General features: G+C 35.5%; 1 protein-coding gene across 1 annotated transcript in view; it reads right to left on the bottom strand.

The window, feature by feature from the left end:
* Positions 1–21,723, bottom strand: part of LOC138708533 (uncharacterized) — a 74,873-nt gene that overhangs the window by 19,805 nt on the left and 33,345 nt on the right. The gene's annotated exons all lie outside the window — the stretch shown is intronic.

Raw genomic sequence — 21,723 nt, 5'->3', positions numbered from 1 at the left:
CAGCCCGATGGTGCGCGCGGAGGCAGTCGATGTCTGACTAGAGCTGGTGGGATTAAAGAGTGGGTTTGGTGTTCGGGTTTGGTGATATAATTTCAACCTATGATTGGAAGATTGGTTGTGCTATCTTGGTTTTCGCTAGGCTGAAACGAATAGTAGATATTAAGATTGGTTCTGATAGAATATCAGGATTATGAGCTAACTGAATTTAGATATGTAGGCCTATTAAAAAATATTTTAAAGGGAATGAGTTCTACTTCTATTGTTATTGTTAAATTAATATTTATTGTAAATTTAATATTGTTTAAACAGATGTAATTTTATATATATGGGCTGTCCTTTTTTAAATACTATGATGTTGGTTTAATCAAAGGTTTAGAGTTTAAGGAGCATTGTTGGTTTTAAGGATGTTTACTTAGTTAAAGGAAAATAAAAAATAAAATTTGACATGACTGCAAGTTTTGAAGTGTTAAGAATTTATTAAAGCTTCCAAAAATTCCCCTAACACAATGTAATAACTGTTTCAATAGTGAATGTCAAAGACTCGACGACGGAAGGCATAAGATGTTTAATGTTGAGGCAAAGAAGTATGGAATGTTACGGTGATGGGTCGAATAGTCCAAGTTAGAAAGCGTTCGATCCCGCCTAAGTTATTTACCACAAAGAAATTTGTAGTGGACAAAGCGGGCGCGAGTGGTTTTTCTCGTGGTTTTCATCTTTAATTTCATCATTATCATCTCACCATTGTCATCATTCATCATATTCCATAATTACCCTCACTCTGAAAGATCCCGCGGCAGGACTCCAAAAAATAAAAAATGGTTGAAAGTTGCACACATTTGTGTTGAATAAGACTCAACTCACACGGCCGACAACTTAGCGATTATTTTGCAGTTATGTGTGGTTGTGCTGTGGGTGGTCAGGATTTAGTATTGAATTATATGGAAACAGATGATGCTAACTCACACGGACCACAAATTGAAGTCATTGTCGAAATCTGTGGTCGTGAGACGTCGGTATCACCCACAGCACAACTGCAGAATTGTAGCTGTCGTTGGTCGAGCGCAACTCACACGTGCGACACGCCCACCACACGCCAATCACTCGCCGCCGACACCGTATCCTTGGAAACGATAGACGCTTTCTTCGCAAATAGCAAGCTAGTGGTGTGGTAATCTGTGGTCGATATGGACTTCAAGAAGTCTGCGTGTGGTCGGTTCCGCCGACAGCACAACCACACGCAAAATGCAAAATAACTGCAAAGTTGTCGGTCGTATGAGTTGAGCCTAAAGATTATCTGACATCATAGGCGCCGACTTCGGGGGTGCTTTGTATTTTGAGCGCCCCCAAAATAATTACTGGGGGTGCTCGGCACCCAATATTATTTATACCATATACAGACTTCCCAGTTCACACAACTATCCTAACTAATGATACAAAGATCAGATGTTGGTGCAAAAGTGAACTGTTTTTTTAGTACAGTTGCAGTTGTTTAATTGTTTTTATTACCTAAGCTTACTTGTGAAGGTATTTAGCCATGTTGATGTTGCCAATACTGCATTACAAAGTAGAACCTTGTCTTTCAAGAAAGCGTTCCATAATATAATCTTCCTTACGTTAAGAATTTACACATTCTGGAGTGAAGTAACATATTATAAATCAACAACGGGATTGCCCGAGCCACAACTCCCACGTAACCGGCAGCTACCTCAACATTTGGACACTGGATCCATGTCACATGTTCATTCATCTCCTGAAGATTTGTATTGTAATGAGTTTTACGAAGTTGTTGACAATATTGTGAACTGTTTGGATGATCGTACTGACACTTTTACTGCAGATTTTCTTGTTAAGATTGAGAATTTTCTAATTGCTGGTTTTAATGACGGTGATATGGAACTAGAAGAAGTTCTCTCATTTTATGGAGATGATTTGGGCAAGGAGAGGCTACGTTTACACAGGGACATTTTATTAGATATTGGAAGATCAAAACTGCGCCACATCACAGATTTTCAGACTGTTTTTGATCTCCTTCGGAAAGAAACTTTTCTTCGTGACATGCTACCAGAACTTGCTTAAGTTCAGACTAGTTCTTACAATACCAGTGTCCACCTCTACTGCTGAGCGATCATTCTCCTCTCTTCATAGACTTAAATCCTATACTAGGTCTACAGTGAATGAATGATGTAGCTATCATTCATTCTTACAGATAGGAAGCTCTGGATTTAGATTTGGATGAAATAGCAAATGAGTTCATCACTAGAAACGAAGTTCGCAGGCAGACATTTTGCTATGAAAACGTAATTCGCAGAAGAGCCACCCTTCTGTGGTGTAACATGTTAAGATTTTATTAATCCTCATGAAAAATGGTAGTGTTGTTAATAATGAAATAATTATTGATTAAACAAATTATGAATAGTGTTTTTATGTTAACCAATTAACAATGTCGTTTGTTGTAATGAAGAGAGACTTTCAACAGTTTCAATATAAATTTGTATTAAACTTGATTGTGATTTTTCTATTCTGAGTTAGCACTCCCAATAAATTTCATAAGCCGACGCCTATTCTAACTTATTATTATTATTATTATTATTATTATTATTATTATTATTATTATTATTATTATTATTATTATTATTATTATTATTATTAAATCAAGACCAAGGAAGAGACAGAGTAGAAATATTTTCAATGGTCGACAGAATATTGCCTCAAGTTTTGATATTAATTTCTTTTGTTGTTTACGTTGTATTCGTTTAAAGCAGGATCCATCTCTGTGGCCGTTTGCCCTGTGCTGTAAAAATATTTTTTTTTTCTGCTTTGTGTTTTGTTGACAGTTTAATATTACAGGTCAGAAATGATATAACTGTGCAGATTTTTACTTCTTGGCAAGTCACTTGGCTTACGAAAATAGGCATACGGACATTTGGCATAGGCTACTCAAAACTGTGAAACATATTTGGAATACGTTTACTTGACATACTACATTTTCATTCACAAAAATTTGGTATACAATAAATTTGGCATACCATGATGTCAACTAGTAATTCCACTATATATATATATATATATATATATATATATATATATATATATATATATACACACACATTTATTATTTTAGCTTTAATGACTAGAATTCCAGCTAAGTAGCTATTAGTGGCCAGCCGTGTATGCATGTAGGCTACTATTATTAGTAGCAGCAACAGAAGCAGTAGCAGCAGCAGCAGCAGTATAGGTTCGGAAAGCGGCAGGCAGCCAAACGAAAAAATGAACGCTTATCTATTTATTTTAGAAAAATTCTAATAAAAATTAAGCCTCATATAAACAATCAAGAAACTTCGATGTCACTCATGTCAAAGGAAGACCAGCACGTGGCAGGAGGAGGGCCGTTGAACCTCGACACCCTCCACAACTTTGGAACCATTATCTTGCTGTAGTTAACAATCAACCAAGAACTAATAACCTTGTGGAAGGCTGGCATAATCGCTTTGCTGTTATGATGGGAAAATATCACCCATCTTTATATTCACTCTTAAGGGCAATTAAAAAGGAGCAGGAAAATGTTCACCAGATGTTCCTAGAATTGGATGCAGGGAGGAGGATAAAGGATCCACAGAGAACGCATTACACCAGAGTAAATAGGCGGCTAAAGAATATTTCACTGAATTACCAACAATACAAGCAAAATAACAGAATTCTAGATTATTTAATTGCTTAAGGTCATTACTTTAATCTATGAGTAATATACTACTACTGTGCCTGTATTTCGCACCATATTAAATTCATTCTACGTCTGTTTGTTAAGATATACCAAATTTATTAAATTCATTCTATTTCTGTTTGTTAAGGTATGCCAAGCATTCCACAGTCTATTAAAATCCACCCGTACCCATTTGCCAATCCTATCCTCCTGAGTCCTGGGACATTTGTTGTTTTATTTTTAAAGTTCAATATAATTCTACACTTCCGAAGAAAAAAAATGTCACTGATCGGAGAAAAAATGTTGAAAAAATTCTGCAGCTTATAGTTAGGGTACAAATGCAGGTACATTATACTATACTTCGGGTCTTTGCACATACATCTTATATCATAATCCTGTATACTATACTGTCAGGACTCAGGAGAATAAGTAACCTTTTAACGGTTTTAAACCTTCGCAAGGAAAATGTTTCTGCCACTTGGATCCTGCTTGTAGGCCTACTTATTTTATAGTAGCCTACTGCTAAGGCCATAACAGACTAACAATTTAAATGTATGCCTTTTTGCTTTCCGCCGCATATTATTTGACTATACAAATTAAATATAAAATAAAGGATGAGTTAAAAGTCTCGATTTCCCTTGGCGAGACTCGGATACTTTTTCTCAGGATGTGTACTCATAACTACTGGCAAAGTGCAATAGGAAGTATTAACTTTTTCATTGTGAATAACCTGCAGTCTCTATGATTTTAGGTTATAAAATTATTGGATTTGTACTACGGTAATGCAATGTAAACGATATTCCGACAATTGCAATTTTAAACGCGGAAAAGTGCTCTTCATGTTCATTTAATTGCACAATCATTGGGATTAAATGAAGCCAACTCCCGATAATCATCTGCATCCAGCCATAGTCATGTTTCCAGTATATGCGACTTGTCTACAGTTTCTAACTTGGCATCGCGTTTTCTCTTTCTGAATTTCATATTTCAATTCTTGTAACGTCACATTTAAGTACTTCATCAATTCTGTTTATTTTCCATTTTCTTCAAAGGAAAGACGATTATACAGTAACGTGCCCGAATTTGACTATTTTCAGGAAGTAAATAACAAAAATATGAACTTCTTATTGACACATCAATCCTACAAATATGAAGATTAAAAAAAAACTTTGGACTAATTGTTTGACCTCCATATTCTCCTTCGATTTTAGTAGAACTGTATCAGGCTTGGCTTGGTTTGATTTTTACTGGGACTGGTTCCTGAACCGATCTGTACACTTAGTCGCGCTTTGGCCCATTATGCGCCCTATATAGAGTAAACCGTATTTGAGAGATTTCAAACAAGTGGTCTGGGCATTATGAAAGCAACATATTAATGTATGCAACCTGTTAGATTCCATTGGTGATCCTCTTCTTGCGACTACAAGATATTTCGCACAAGAAATAAAAGCCAATATACAACACCTTGGTTTCCCTTCTGAGGAACAGCCTAATGTGCGAAATCTACGGAAGAAATCAACAGTTTGAAGAATGGAAAAACTTAACCACCGTGGTAAAGGTATTTCGCATTTTTCAGAATGGTCAAAATTAAATTCCTGGATTTCAACACAAAAAGGTCTTTCCACCTCTCAATGGACTAACGCTATAAAAATAAATTGAATTGTCATCGTAGTACGTAGTGCCAAGAATCCCGTTCCCGTCATTACAATGAGTACGAAACCCTTCCTCATGTTCTTGGTTTCTGCAGAAAAGGGAAACTGTTGCGGAACAATCGACATCACTGGGTTAGAAATTGAATTGCTGAATGTCTCAAAAAGTCTGGAAAGTTTGACGTTTATGAAGAACTACATTGTATTTCATCCACTGGCTCCATCAAACGTGCCGACATCATAGCAATTGATAACGCATAGTCTCTCAAAGTTCGAACTGGTATATTGAATTTAACAAATTATTAGCTTATCAACACGACTGTTCAACAAGTTACTAAATTTAGTCAGAACATAAAGGATGCTTATTGATTTTAGAACTGCATATTACTCAGTTTGGAGATAAGAACTGATATGAAAACTTGCTCAATTAGACATTAACTCTAACATGCTTCAATGATTAAGGGCTTTCATTGATCAACGTTCATGTAAAGTCCGTTTTGGATCCTCCCTTTCGAGAAGTAATTTATTGCAAACTGGCGTTCCTCAAGGTGCAGTGTTAAGCTGCGTTTTGCTCAATATATACATAAACGATTTAATTCAGGAATTAAAATCTATTATTACTTATGGTGTTTAAGGAACCCGAAGGTTCATTGGTGCCCTCACATAAGCCCGCCATCGTTCCCTATCGTGAGCAAGATTAATCCAGTCTCTACCAACGTATCCCACCTCCCTCAAATCGATTTTAATGTTACCCTCCCATCTACGTCTCGGCCTTCGCAAAGGTCTTATTCCCTCCGGCCTCCCAACTAACACTCTATGTGCCATTCTGGATCCGCCCATACATGCTACATGCCCATCTCAAACGTCTGGATTTAATGTTCCTAATTATGTCAGGTGAAGAATAAAATGCATGCAGGTTAGCATTATGTAACTTTCTCCATTCTCCTGTAACTTCATCCCTCGTATCCTCAAATATTTTAACCCAAAATAAAATGCCTATTGTATGCGGATGATTTAGTTTTTTACACCGAAACACCCAAAAGAAAAGCTGAGCCAGAAACCACTAACATTCTTAACACAGCACTCAGCATCCCGGAACAATGGTGTAACCACAATAATATGAACGCAAATATGACTAAAACTAAGTTCCAAAGCTATTCTTTTAAGTCATCAAACTCATACACCCTAACCTAAGATGCAAAGATATTCCACTTCATTTATGTATTTAGAAGTAACCTCTGATAGGAGACAAAATGCTCTCACCAGGCAGTAAAAATTATATCCTCATAATCCAAACGATTAAATAGAATTAAACGAATTGCAGGTTCAAAATGGGGTTGCGACCGCACTATACTACAATCGGTATTCAAAATGTATATACTACCTCAAATATTGTGCTGTTGTGAATCCCTAATAACAGCTTCGGAGACAGTATTAGATAAAATCGATCAAGTGCAAAACCACTCCAATTAATGCCATGTTCCTCTTGACAGGTCTTAAAACAATAAAATTCAGAAATTAATTGAAGAGAAGGCACTAATTCTATACGAAAAGCTGTTGAGAATTCCAAGAGATCAATTCTGGGAATACTATCATAATGTCGAAAGAAGGTTGAAAACATAGCATGGATTTATACAAAAAATCATAGAATTGAGGGGAACATATCAGACCTTTAATACTCCAGAACCTCCTCCACAATTTTTTAAATCAATACTTTCTGACACCATCTTATTCTCCGTAGATTTGGAAGATGGTGTTTGTAAGAAGAAACACGAATAGATATATTAAGATCCCTGGCTCTTGAAAATATTGACCTCAATTATCCAGAAACTGATTGGCTTCGTGTCTATATAGACGGATCCAAAATGAAGGATGATATTAATGTTGGTGCCGGTGTATACAACGATATCTTTGCTTTCTATACAGCAGTAGGCACCCATAAGTCAGCTTATGACGGTGAAATTGAAGCTATCAGGGTAGCCTTAACTCAATTGATATGCCATCAAACTAAATTCAAGAATGTTGTCATCCTGTGCAGCCTTAGAATCTGTAGGTTCCTCAGATCCCGAGTCTTCATCAATCCAAGACTATCAAAATGCCATACAACTATTACGAGCAAAACACAAAATCGTGATACTACTGTGGGTCCCCGGACACCTATTTGGCAATGAACAGGCCGATGCTTTGGCAAAAAAAAAAAAATGCTAAAATTGTGCAAACATCTCCTAAATGAATATCCTTCCAGACAATAAAATTGTACAGTTGTCAAAAGAAAAAGCTGCAGCTCTCTTGAACCTAAGTTCCCTTCGGATATCTTCGCTACAATTCGGAGACAGGCGATGTTACATGTTGTTGGACCACGTTGCCTGATATCCACAATTGTAATTAAAGTATTTCGCGTAATCGTAGCGTTGCGTATTCTCATTCGTGAGGTCCTGCGTTCGAATACAATCTCGTTCTTTTTATGTTCTTTTTTGTTTCGTCTTTAAGACAGAGAGACAAAATATACATAATTGCTCCTTTCTCTTTTACGATTGTTTTAGTAATTAATGTAGACTATTATGCCATGCCTTTTCATTATAACATTGTGACTGCAAATGGAAAGAAAAAAGATTTTATTCTCAACAAAAATATATTTCGTGGCATAAATGAAACAAACTTACTGGCGTCTGGCTTAGAACATTCAAACAATGAAGCGTTCAAAAAGAAAACAAAAAACCACGATTCAATATTTAGTCTATCTTCCAGTTATCTCGATCACATCTTGCAGTCGAGTGGGCATGGAATCGACTAGTCTTTGCAAATAGCGACTGTTCTTAGACACGACATTGCAGGCATTCTGGACATACATACACAAGTGTTCTGCCCATGGGCAGGTCTTTCATTGCAAAACCAGCATTCTCCAATCTTTCCCATTTTCTGCCTTCCTTTTACTCTCAGCATATGATCCACATATCCTAATGTTGTCTATTATTCTTCTCAACCAGAGACCCAACCAATTCCTTTATCTCTTTCTAATCAGTTTCAGCATCATTCTTCCTTCACCCTCTTTATCCAACACAACTTAATTTCTTATTCTCTCTGTCCACTTCACACGCTCCGTTCTTCTCCACATCCACATTTAAAATGCTTCTATTCGTTTCTCTACATTTCGTCGTAATGTCCATGTTTCTTCCCCACACAATGCCATACTCCGCACAAAGCACTTCACTAGTCTTTTCCTTAGTTCTTTTCCAGAGGTCTGCAAAAGATGCTCCTTTTCCTATTAAAAGTTCCTTTGTCCATGTTTTCAGTTTTTCTTGGGAAGGATAAATGCGGTAACTTCCCGTTGCTTTCCGCACACCACTGTCTCTTTCGCATCTTATTAGATCCCAGGGGGCCCAAGCGTGGAGATTAGGAGAGTGGATTTGACTAACTGGGCCTTCTGACTTCACCGAAATTCACCGCAAGGGTTAAATATTAGTTATATCAGGATGTTAGACCCTATCAGAGACCGGGAAGTCCCAATTAGCCTTTGCCCCCTCGCATCCTGGACTAGCTTCTACAAATCATCAGAAAATCTTGGAGGGGTATTGGGCCTATTTTTCCGCAAGTGTTTCACTCTTGTGCCCTCGTAGCTCAGCGGAAGAACGTCGGAATTTAGATGTCGACGTCTCAGGCTCGATTCCTCGTTACTCCTTTTCATTTTATTGTGGTTCAAAATAGTATAATGTAATAATATAGAAAGAAAAACTAACACCAGTAATATGCAACTGTATTGTCTCAAACCTAATATTAAATTTATGTTATTTATATCGCTAAAGAACGATAACTGAATATAAATTATAACTTGAATATTATTTATGTCGCTAAAGAACGATAACAATATAAATAACTTGAATATTATTTATAGACTATCACTAAAGAACGATAACAATATAAATAACTTTAATATTATTTATACAGTATCACTAAAGAACGATAATAGAATATAAATGCTAAATATCGGTTTATTTAATTAATATAAGATATTATATAATATATATTTAGTTGTTTAAAGAAAATAACCTATTTTACAAAGAAAAATGGTTATTTGTATTATAATAATTACTTTCATAAAATACAGATTATTTATATCGTGATAGAAAAATAACAATATAAATAACTTGAATATTATTTATAACGCTAAAAAACGAAAAACAGAATATAAATGATAAGTTGAATATTATTTATATCTCTAAAGAACGATAACAGATTATAAAAAAAAAACGTGAATGTTATTCATATCGTTAAAGAACGATAACAGAATACAAATGATGACTTGAATATTATTTATATCTCTAAAGAACGATAACAGAATACAAAAAATTATAACTTGAATATTATTTATATCGCTAAAAGAACGATAACAAAATATAAATAACTTGATATCGATAAAGAACGATAACAGAATATAAATGATAATTTGAATATTATTTATATCGCTAAAGAACGATTAAAAAATAAGATGAAATTTTGAAGAAGGGCCGAACCCACAACCTTCGAATCATTAAGCAAGTCCTCTACCGCTGCTCTACGAGACGCATGTAGGAAATAATTCCATAGCTTCGAAACAACTTCTACAAGCACATGCATCGTGTAACTCGCCGTGACCCGAAGTGGACTTAGAAAATATTCGCTGTTCACGAGTGCGGCTACTTTTTTTTTTTTGACAACTGTCAAAGAAGTTGCCCACAATATCCACTCCCATGACATTGAAGAAAAAACATAAACACTGGAGAAGGGATCTTCTATCAAGATCTAACAGACCAAGAAGATTGGCAATCGCGCATTTCCGCCTTACAACTGGACTGCCTGCTTGACGCAGCATCTCCACCGCTTTGGTATTTATCAAAATCCAACCTGCACCCGTTGCGACGTTCAAGAAACAATGAATAGGGATCCTCTCCAACGCTGCCCAGCTCTAAAATCACTGACAGAATGTGTCAGATATTGGAAGCAGAAACCTCATGCCTCTGCTTAGTTCTTAGTTCTTTAAGGATTCTGTTTAGTTAATTTTTCGGATTTAATTTTAAATTGTATCCAGTTTTATTATTTTAATCTTGAGGATGTGATTAGATCAAAGATAAGTTATCTATGTACCTGTCATTAGAATAATTTGTAAATAAGTAAATAAATAAATAAACAATAAATAAATAAACATTTTTACATTATAGCGAAACGTTTCCATGGTCTTTATTTTTATAGTAGGTCTATCGCAAAATATTTCCATGGTTTTCATTTTTGAAGTATAACGAAACATTTCCATGGTTTTTATTTTAAAGTAAGTCTATAGCAAATAATTTTCGTGAATTTTACTTTTATAGTATAGTAAAAATCTTCCATGGCTTTTATTTTATATAGTATTGCAACACATTTCCATGATTTTTATTTTTAGACTATAGCAAAACGTTTCCATAGCTTTTAATTTTATAGTATAGCAAAACATTGCCATGGTTTTATTTTGATAATATCGCAAAACGTTTCCATTCTTTTATTTTGATAGTATTGTAAAAGTTTCCATGGCTTTTATTTGTATAGTATCGCAAAATATTTCCAAGGTTTTCATTTTTATATTACAGCGAAACGTTTCCATGGTTTCTATTTTTAGAGTATCGCAAAACATTTCCATGGTCTTTTTAATCTTTCTAATATTTCGAAATACTTTCATAGTTTTCGTTTTCATAGCATCGCAAAATATTTCCATAGCTTTTTTTTGTAGTATCACAAAACGTTTCCATGGTTTTTATTTCTCTAGTGTCGCAAAACATTTCCATAGTTTTCATATTTCCTGTTCCTGGTATCGTAAAAGATTTGCATGGTTTTTATTTTTATAGCATCGCAGAGCATTTCCATGGCTTTTATTTCTTTAATATCGGGATTTTCTAAAACATTGAAAGATAAAAGTCATGTAAATGTTTTGGGATAGACCTACTAGTGAAATAAATTCCACGGTTTTTATATTTCTAGTATAGGAAAACATTTCCACCGTATCTCTTTTCATTCCTTTAAATAGTCAAATTTACGACTTCCTGAATCTGAAGTTTCTGTACATGTAAAGCGAAGAACACAACTAGTGACCATTGATCGTCTGAGAATGAACACTGTCTTCACTTCATGTTTAGTTATATGACCAGAGGTGTCAAAATTAGAACTGAATGAGCAAATAATTATGTATATAATATTTAATTTATATTTAAATATTGTTTCTTCCTCGTTACTTTACTTTAAAAAAATAAAAAAGAATATATTTAGATAAACTTAGTTCTATGTATATTTGATTAGTGCTGAATCATCATTATGTTTTTCTATTTCAAATAAAAATATATTTAATGCACCGGTACCAAAAATCGTTTTATATGCATCATTCCTGCATAAATGAACTTGCAGAGAATGAATAAGACAAAAAGTCCTTCCATTAATTTGAAAGAAATCGCAGTAAACAGAAGAACAGATGACGGCAGTGTGTCAGTAATGTTGAAAATCTTGAAGTCGATTATTATTATTATTATTATTATTATTATTATTATTATTATTATTATTATTATCATCATCATCATCATCTCTTCATTCTGATGATAATGATGAAATGGCGTTGTTAGCACAAGAGGAAATGATATTAAGCAATATTCTACTGAAGCTAAATGACATCTGTGAGCAGTATGGGATGAAGACAAACGCAAATAAGACGAAGGCCATGGTTACCGGAAGAAAAATAAAGAAGGAAAACGTGCGAATTCCAAATGAGACAGTAGAACGAGTAGACAGCTTCAAATATTCGAGTTGTACTATAAGCATGTGCTGTTGCTAGGAAAAGAAATGGAGGATAGCAATGGCAAAGGAAGCTTTTAATAGAAAAAGGAGCATATTCTGCGAACTTATGGAAAAAAGAACTAACGAAGAGACTATTGAAGTGCTTTGTGTAGAGAGTGGCACTGTATGGGGCAGAAACATGGACATTATGACGAAGTGAAGAGAAACATTTGAAATGTGGATATGGAGAAGAATGGGGCATGTGAAATAATAGAAAAAAACAAGAAAGAGTGGATAAAGGTAAAATTATTGAAAATAAACTGGCTGGGTCACTGACTATACCGAAACTGCCTACTGAAGGGTGCACTGAAAGGAATGGTGAACGGGAGAAAAGTTCGGGGCGAAGAAGATATGAGATGATAGACAACATTAAGATATGTGGATCGTCTGCGGGGACTAAGAAGGCGGAAAATAGGAAAGATTGGAGAATGCTGTGTTTGAAGTGAAGGACCTGCCCTTGGGCAAAAATTTATGAATGAATGAAAATTATGATATGGCGTTGTTAGCAGAAGAGGAGATGATACTAAGGGATATGCTACTGGAGCTAAATGACAGCTGTGAGCAGTATGGGATGAAGACAAAAGCAAATAAGACAAAGACCATGGTTATCGGAAGAAAAATTAAGAAGTAAAACGTGCAAATTCGAAATGAGACGGTAGAACAAGTAGACAGCTTAAAAAATTTAGGGATGTACTGTAAGCATCATCATACTGTACTTCGTATTTCTATTGCATAGTGAGGATCACGTAATAGTAATTCCTAAAAGGCTAATTTAGCCGCCTCTTTAGTGTTGCCAACTGATACTAGATATTACCAAAAGATGGTAAAATCTGAATGCCATGTACAATAATAATAATAATAATAATAATAATAATAATAATAATAATAATAATAATAATAATAATATAATATTAATAATAACGATGACTTGCTTATTTATCACACCTCATCTTTATTGTTGGGGAGGTGTTTTATAAATGGTTCAATAATTAATTTGTGAAAGAGTAACTATATTTTCCTTCTGCACGTCTCGCACATTATGTTAGTAGTTAGTAGATTACTGTTTGATCTAGTATTAAAATGTATTTTGCTTACAATATGAAATTCATTGCTTTGATTAAACAGTTTACGATTCACGAGACCTAACCTAAAAATTTATTTTATTTGATCGCGTGAAATGATTAGTACGAATTCCGAAAACGAATGCCACGTTGAATTGAATGTTTTAGAATATTTACTCCATTATTGTAATAAAAATCTGAACACGTAAGAAATTGATTAAAATATGAAATGGTATTTCTGTCGATTACCCAAGGCCTGTATCACACGAAATATATTTATTTACACTTAGCCTACCTCACTATAATCTTGAATTGTAACCACAACACAAAGAAACACATACAACAACTATTATGTGTTAATATTAATACTGATATTATTAGTATGTTCATATTTCATTAGCTTCCAGTAATCCACCCAGAAATCTAGAACAATTTGAATTTTCAGAATTTAAACTACCGACAACTTGTGTCACTGCTGCCAAAATAACAGTTATAAAATCACTACCAGTTGTAGTATTTCTCAATACCGAAATTCGAAACGAAGTTGGCAAAACAAAATTCAACCTACAAACTAGAAAATCACCATAATCCACTAGCTTATGTAGTAATGGAGGGAAAATGGTTAGGTTTCACCCGTAGGGTATTAAGTCAGCTGATCCGGACTATATGTTGCAGCTTAACTGGTATGCAGCTTATTCCCTTCCTAAAAGCAAAGGCATAGGGACTACTGTAGTTAGACGGTAGAGTGTAGAAAAAAATATTCTCTAAAATCTTCTGAATCTCCGCACTCAACGTGGCAACATTCCGCAAGGTTGTAATCGTTACGTCACCAAGGTGAATAGGCTTGGTTGCTAGCGCCTTGGAGTCAGACTAACTGCTTCACTCTGTATCGGGGGAGTGGCGGTATCAGTCGGCGAGTTGAATGACACAAATGAGGGGACGATAATTTTTACTTGTTTTACAATACAAAGGCTCGTGCAGACGGATGGGTGCTGCATGGCCAGGACGTGACAGAATTTGCTGAGCTGAGACTGAAACAGTTGAGAAGCAAGTGCCGCCATTAATATGTTGAAAATGTTATAGCTTTGCAAACAACAGTCGAGGACTGGTGGAAATCGCCATACTGGCTACGTATTCCGGAGGTACAGTGTTCGTTTCATGTACTACTAATCTTTCATTTACTATCACTTTGACTTTTACATTAAAAAAAAAAAGAGAGTGCACTGTGATGTTACGTTTTCATCTTGCCAGACATCGAAAAAGTCACTTCCGGCGTATCATCTGTTTGTGAGAATTACAAGTTACTTACAAATGGCTTTTAAGGAACCCGCAGGTTCATTGCCGCCCTCACATAAGCCCGCCATCGGACCCTATCCTGTACAAGATTAATCCAATCTCTGTCATCATATCTCACCTCCCTCAAATCCATTTTTATATTATCCTCCCATCTACGTCTCGGCCTCCCCAAAGGTCTTTTTCCCTCCGATCTCCTAACTAACACTCTATATGCACATCTGGATTCGCCCATACGTGCTATATGCCCTGCCCATCTCAAACGTCTGGATTTAATCTTCCTAATTATGTTAGCTGAAGAATACAATGCGTGCAGTGCTGTGTTATGTAACTTTCTCCATTTTCCTGTAACTTCATCCCTCTTAGCCCAAATATTTTCCTAAGCACCTTATTCTCAAACACTCCTAATCTCTGTTCCTCTCTCAAAGTGAGAGTTCAAGTTTCACAACCATACAGAACAACCGATAATATAACTGTTTTATAAATTCTAATTTTCAGATTTTTTGACAGCAGACTAGATGGCAAAAGCTTCTCAACCGAATAATAACAGACATTTTCCATATTTATTCTATATTTAATTTCCTCTCGAGTGTCATATATATTTGTTACTATTGCTCCAAGATATTTGAATTTTTCCACCTCTTCGAAGGATGGATCTCCGGAATGGACCCCGCGCCGCAGATTTGTGGTCTACTGGCTGAGTGGAAGGGAAGGCTTTATGGCCTTAATTCTGCCAACAGAAATAAATCTACTATATATATATATATATATATATATATATATATATATATATATATATATATATATAAGACATCATGTCTAGGACTTGCATTGCGGAATGCGCGCTGGTTCGAGTCCTCAAGCGAAAGGAATTTTCTCACGACATTTTGGCCTGTGTATGGGACTTGTGTCCACCCAGCATCATGATGAATTTGGGAAGCTGCGATTGGTAGCAAAATCCGATTACGAAAACTAGCTATGACGGTTGGGGGATCATCGTACTAACCACACGATATCTCCGCACTGGTTGGATCACTTACCTCTGATGAGACATGTGAACGTGAGGCCAGTAGCCGGCTGGTAGACCCTGGCCCTTCATGGGATGTCGCGTCACAGATTACGAGAATGGAATTCGCGACCTTCCGGCTTGCAGCGCAACGCCTTAACCGTGACGCTACTGCGTGTCCCTTAAAATTGTTACATATGAAAAATTTAACAGTGATAAACTGGGAAGGTCGCTTCTTTATAATCTGTCCTTTAGAAAAATCTTCGGAATATGACAAACTCTCAACTGTTTCTTTCCGTTCCCTCGGTTCTTAATTAAAAAAGTAGGCGTAATTTTCTGACGGAAATAAAAAGAATTATTATGATATTAGTTCCCTATATTTGAGAAAGACCTTTATGAAGATTTGCTCGTGATATGATGTAAGTTTTTCAGAAAACTCTTCCTGTTGCATTATCGAGATATTTGTCCTCCATAACGCGAGAAACATTAATTCTTGTATAACCTGCAGGACTGCTCCGCGAGCAATGGACAGAAAGAATTACAGGCGATACTGAAGTCGAAAAACGAATAAGAATTCTTCGAAATTGTTAAGTATGAATCACAATATGGAATTCAACTACAGTAGTATTATATATTTTCGTAACACCATCTGCTTTCGGCTCAGGCTGCACTACAGGTTGTTGGATTATTGTGCTTGCACTAGTCTGATTCTACTAAGACTACAAGCTTCATAACAGTAGCAAAGGCGAAGAGACGGCAGTTGAATGAAGGTGTTAGGTGAAATGTTCTTTTATATTGACAAGGCGTGGATAATATTTTGGGGGAAATACTTTCAAATGAAAGAAACAAACAGATTCGTCTCATCCAACGTGGTACGCTGCAGCTTATGCTATGATATTTATTAGAAGACTAATTTTGCAAATAGGAAAATATAAATGTATATATTTATTAGCTTTCTCTCAAGTAAATGTTAAAGCGTTTTTAGGAGAAGCTAAGGAAAACATCATTTTAGCTCTAGAATTTTTTATCACTTTGTCGTTCAAAACAATACGCTAGTAAATGGATTTTTTAAATTTAAAAAATATTAATTTGATTATCGACTTATCATTTGATAGCAAATAGGCTATTTATTGCTTAAGTAAGGGATACTGTACCAAATAAGGGTAAAAACGCAATACGGCGAACGCTAAGCTCCGCCCACGACCCCTTTCCACTTTTCCCCTACTAGCTCACCACACACTCTACGTGATAGGCTAGTGTTGTGTCGAATGCACATTTCATGTGGGTGGGGATAACTTCCTCTACTGGCGTTCGCCGTATTACGTTTTCGCCAAAATAAGATTAAGTTGAAGACCTGAGAGTGATAAGTGGATAAAGACCATTTTTTATGAAATTGAGATTTTAATGCGAAACGAAACTATAGCTCTTACTCCATCTAATGGTATGAAATGGTAGTCCAATACTTTATACAAAGAGAACTAGACAGCTCTGAATATTACCAATTTTTAGATTTTTACTTCTGTTGAGAAGGCGAAGTGGACAAAGATCAGACTTTTCCTGTTCTCACTCTCAGGGTGACACACAACTTGCTCATTTCTGATACTTTCGTTGCTATGAAGGAAGGAGTGCATGTGGATGAAATTAATCTGGATTTAGCTGGAAATCTGTATGTTTCGCCATTGCCAATAAGTAAGAAAAAACTGGGTGATATTTTGAAGCCTGAGAAGTTCATTCTTCCAATGTATAAGCAGTGGTATGATCATATTCATGAAGTAGATGGGGATAGTAAAGAAGCGGTCACAGATATGGACTCAGAGTGACAATACTAGCATATGAATATGATGTGTTTCCTGACAGCACACATTAATATTTTGTTAATAGTACTTATATTTATATACACATGTTGTCTTGAAGTAATTTGAGTTTTTTCTTTGAGTGGTGAGAACTGGATACGTTTATTGCTTATATTTTTGTTAAAAATAATATAAAGGGACTTAATTAAATTTTTACTACAATCACATGAAATGATTATTTTCTTTATGCTAAAACACATTTTAAGTAAAGTTATTAAGGTAGATAGAGTTTTAAGTTCACATTTTTGTCATCTTGTATAGAAAGAAATTCAGAATTTTGATTGAGAGTGAGAACTGGATAACTCCATTGTCATTTTTTATTAATAATTCATTGGAGATTCAATTAACATTTACTTTAATGGTGTACATTGCTAAAAAATATCCGACAAGTTTCGCTGACTATTAAGACATTTCGTGGCCTTGGTTTGACAAGGTTCTAACTAACAAAATTGGCAAAAATGTGTTTTTCATTTGTAATCACTCTTTATAATACTGTCTAGCTTATAAATACATTTCAGCACGATTTGTTGAAAAATGAATGAACGAGCAATGTGGCAATGTTATATCTGACAACTTTTGAAAGTATTTATTTTGACAAATTTCTAACTGCAAGCAAAGGTCCAGGAATTTAATTCGTGTTATGCACAGCTAAACATGATATCATATTTTATTTGTAATTTTCATGGCATATTGATAAGTATATGAGTAATGTGTTCAGATTATTGATAATTAATTGAAAACAAAAATATCAGTATACCGGTATTTTTTTATATAATAAACAGCTATCAGCACAATGAAAGTGGGATATCAAAGTTCTGACGATATGTTCCGTGATTATTACCCTGATTATTACATTCCTCCTACTTCATCTGATAATGAAGATTATGAAGAAACAACCCCAAGAACGTAATTATTATATGTAATGAAATGAACCTAACCTCATTCGTAACATGTGATCTACAATTTATGAGGTTTGATAAGCTATTACAAATTAAGACTCTGCATTGAAGAATTTATAATTTTACAGTGAATTTCCTTTCAAAGAATATGGTTTATTTACCATTAAATTATCTGCTTACCGTCATGTGCCTGAAATGAGACAAAATAAAGGTCTAAATGAGAAGGAAACAGAGTGAAGTTGACCACAAAGTTAATTAAAATTGAAGTGTTTTTTTTAATGAAGAGGAAGGAAAGGACAGACAGGGAGCGTTTGGAAAGAAGACTTGACTTCAGTAATACATTTTCAACATCTCAGAAAATTTCAATTAGGTGACGTACTATTTCACATAGTTATAATGCCAATAAGAGCATTTCGATGGACAAAGATTTACACAATGAAAAAAGTTTTGCGTACGGTATACAGTATAGGGGAGCCAAACAATACGTGAGATGATTTTTATATTCAATCCTTTCGTTTTCCACTTAGCCATTTTTTCAGGTGTTCATAACACTTACACATCGCCATTACTTAAAATATGCATTTTTTATTTCTTAATAATAGACTACATTTGATGACTACCTTCACTTCCAACAAACTCTTTCTTAAGCCAGTAATTTTAAAATTGTGTAATTATTTTTTTAAATTTAAAAATATAATATAAACAACATAAAATATATAAATACATTTAAATAATACAAGCGGCATTTAAGTTATAGTAGGCCTGATAACAACAAAAATTTCATATTATGTAACTATTAATTTCAGAAATAACGAATAAAATACAAAAAAAAAAAAAAAAAAAGAACGTACGGAAAGTAGTGTCTAATTCGCAGTCAAGGAAATGCAAAATTCGAAGTACACATCCTCCCCACATAACATCAAGTGAGACTGGCCTTTCACAAGGGTGATATAAGAAAAATTTGATTGTTTTCACAAAGTATAATTTTAATTTCTGTAATTTACTTGATGTCAATTTGTTACCCAATTATAAATTAAAAGAGAACAAGTTTTTTCAAAGTTTAAATGTTTTATATAACGAATAATAATGTTTTAAGTAATGAATATAAATATAGTTTGACAAACTTCTATCAGCACTTAGAGCCTTGTCTCACCCTGAAAATTCATTATGGAAGGACATAGTTCTAACTGTAAAATTAAATATTCTAAATGAAATGAATAAGTGGTCAAATTAGGCTATGAAAGTATGCAATTATAAATTCAGTGCTTTAAGATGCCATACGTAACATTTCTCCTATGTATAAAAAACTAAATGTTCATATTGCAATAAATTGAAACTTTGAATCTCTGTATCTCAAAAGTATGGAAAAAGCAGTTAGAACCTTATATTATTTCAATGTACCGAAGTACATGTGATATTTCCATGCAGATATTCTGCGTCATCATACGATGAAAGAGTAATGGAACGGAGAAAAATTCTCTCCGGCGCCGGGATTTGAACCCGGGTTTTCAGCTCTACGTGCTGATGCTTTATCCACTAAGCCACACCGGATACAACCCCGACGTCGGAGAGAATTGTCTCTGATTGAGTTCCAACTCTTGGGTTCCCTCTAGTGGCCGCCCTCTGCACTACGTCATAGATGTCTATGAACATAGGACCGAAGTCCACACATGTGCTGAGGTGCACTCGTTATGAGTGACTAGTTGGCCGGGATACGACGGCTTAGTGGATAAAGCATCAGCACGTAGAGCTGAAAACCCGGGTTCAAATCCCGGCGCCGGAGGGAATTTTTCTCCGTTCCATTATTCTTTCATCGTATGATGACGCAGAATATCTGCATGGAAATATCACATGTACTTCGGTACATTGAAATAATATATGATATGCGTAAATCACGAAGTGATTTAAGACGGCGCTTATTCCGACAGATCCCGGCCAACTAGTCACCCATAACGAGTGCACCTCAGCACATGTGTGGTCTTCGGTCCTATGTTCATAGACATCTATGACGTAGTGCAGAGGGCGGCCACTAGAGGGAACTTAAGAGTTGGAACTCAATCAGAGACAATTCTCTCCGACGTCGGGGTTGTATCCGGTGTGGCTTAGTGGATAAAGCATTAGCACGTAGAGCTGAAAACCCGGGTTCAAATCCCGGCGCCGGAGAGAATTTTTCTCCGTTCCATTACTCTTTCATAGTTAGAACCTTGTCAAACCAAGGTCACGATTTACTGAATGATGAAAGAAAATAATGAAAATAGTTTTCTCGATTATCTCAAAACTACTGCCTTGGTCTTCATCCACTTATCATTCTCAGGACTTTAATTGAGAGTAGCGATCTGAGATACTTCATTTCTTTATATCTTAGGCTATATTATGATTTCCTTAGGATAGGGATTTTTTTAGTTGGTTATTTAACGACGCTGTATTAACTAGTCGATCCTTTAGCGTCGATGGAATTGATGATAACGACATTAAATATGACGAGACTTAGCCGAGGAAACGCCATAGATTATATGACATTCGCTTAACAGTTGGGGAAAATTTCAGAAAAATCCAAACGAGGTAATCAGCTCAAGTGGGAATCGAAACCATGCCCGAGCGTAGCTTCGAATCAGTAGGCAAACACACCTGTCGACGAGTTACTTCGGCTGCTGGAGTGAATTCCTGAATCTGACAAATAGCCTAATGGCATTGAGTTGATATTGCCAGTTTAAATAGTTCCATAATCCTTTGCAATAATTATTAACTACTACTATAATACAGCATTTAATTTTAATCTCTCTTGTCTATTAACTAATTTACTTACCGTACTTTTTTTTAACTAATTTCGGCACCGCAGCCTGAGGCTTATTGTGCCTAGACCCACAACTCTACTGAACACACGCTGCACACACTACAGGACTCCCCCGTTTACTGGGTCAGGGAGACTGCGAGACACCACACACACTGGGACAATGGACAGACAACCAGTTCCCGTGAAGAGGTCCGAATTAAATCCCCCTGACTTCACGACCGGGAATCGAACCCAGGCCACCTTGATCAGGAGTCCAGCACGTTACCTCAAGACCAAGGAGGCGGAAAATTTACTTACTTTTGCCTTTTAAGGAACCCGGAGGTTCATTGCCGCCCTCACGTAAGCCCACCATCGGTCTTTATTCTGAGCAAGATTAATCCAGTCTCTACCTACATATCTCACGTCCCCCACATCCATTTTATATTATCCTCCCATCTACGTCTCGGCCTCCCCAAAGGTCTTATTCCCTTCGGCCTCCCAACTAACACTCTATATGCATTTCTAGATTCGCTCGTACATGCTACTTACCCTGCCCATCTAAAACATCTGGATTTAATGTTCCTAATTATGTCAAGTGAAGAATAAAATACATGCAGTTTTGCGTTACGTAACTTTCTCCATTCTCCTGTAACTTCTT

The sequence above is a fragment of the Periplaneta americana genome, chromosome 11 (assembly GCF_040183065.1).
Source record: "Periplaneta americana isolate PAMFEO1 chromosome 11, P.americana_PAMFEO1_priV1, whole genome shotgun sequence".
Classification (NCBI taxonomy): domain Eukaryota; kingdom Metazoa; phylum Arthropoda; class Insecta; order Blattodea; family Blattidae; genus Periplaneta; species Periplaneta americana.
This window is presented reverse-complemented; position numbering and strand designations above follow the sequence as displayed.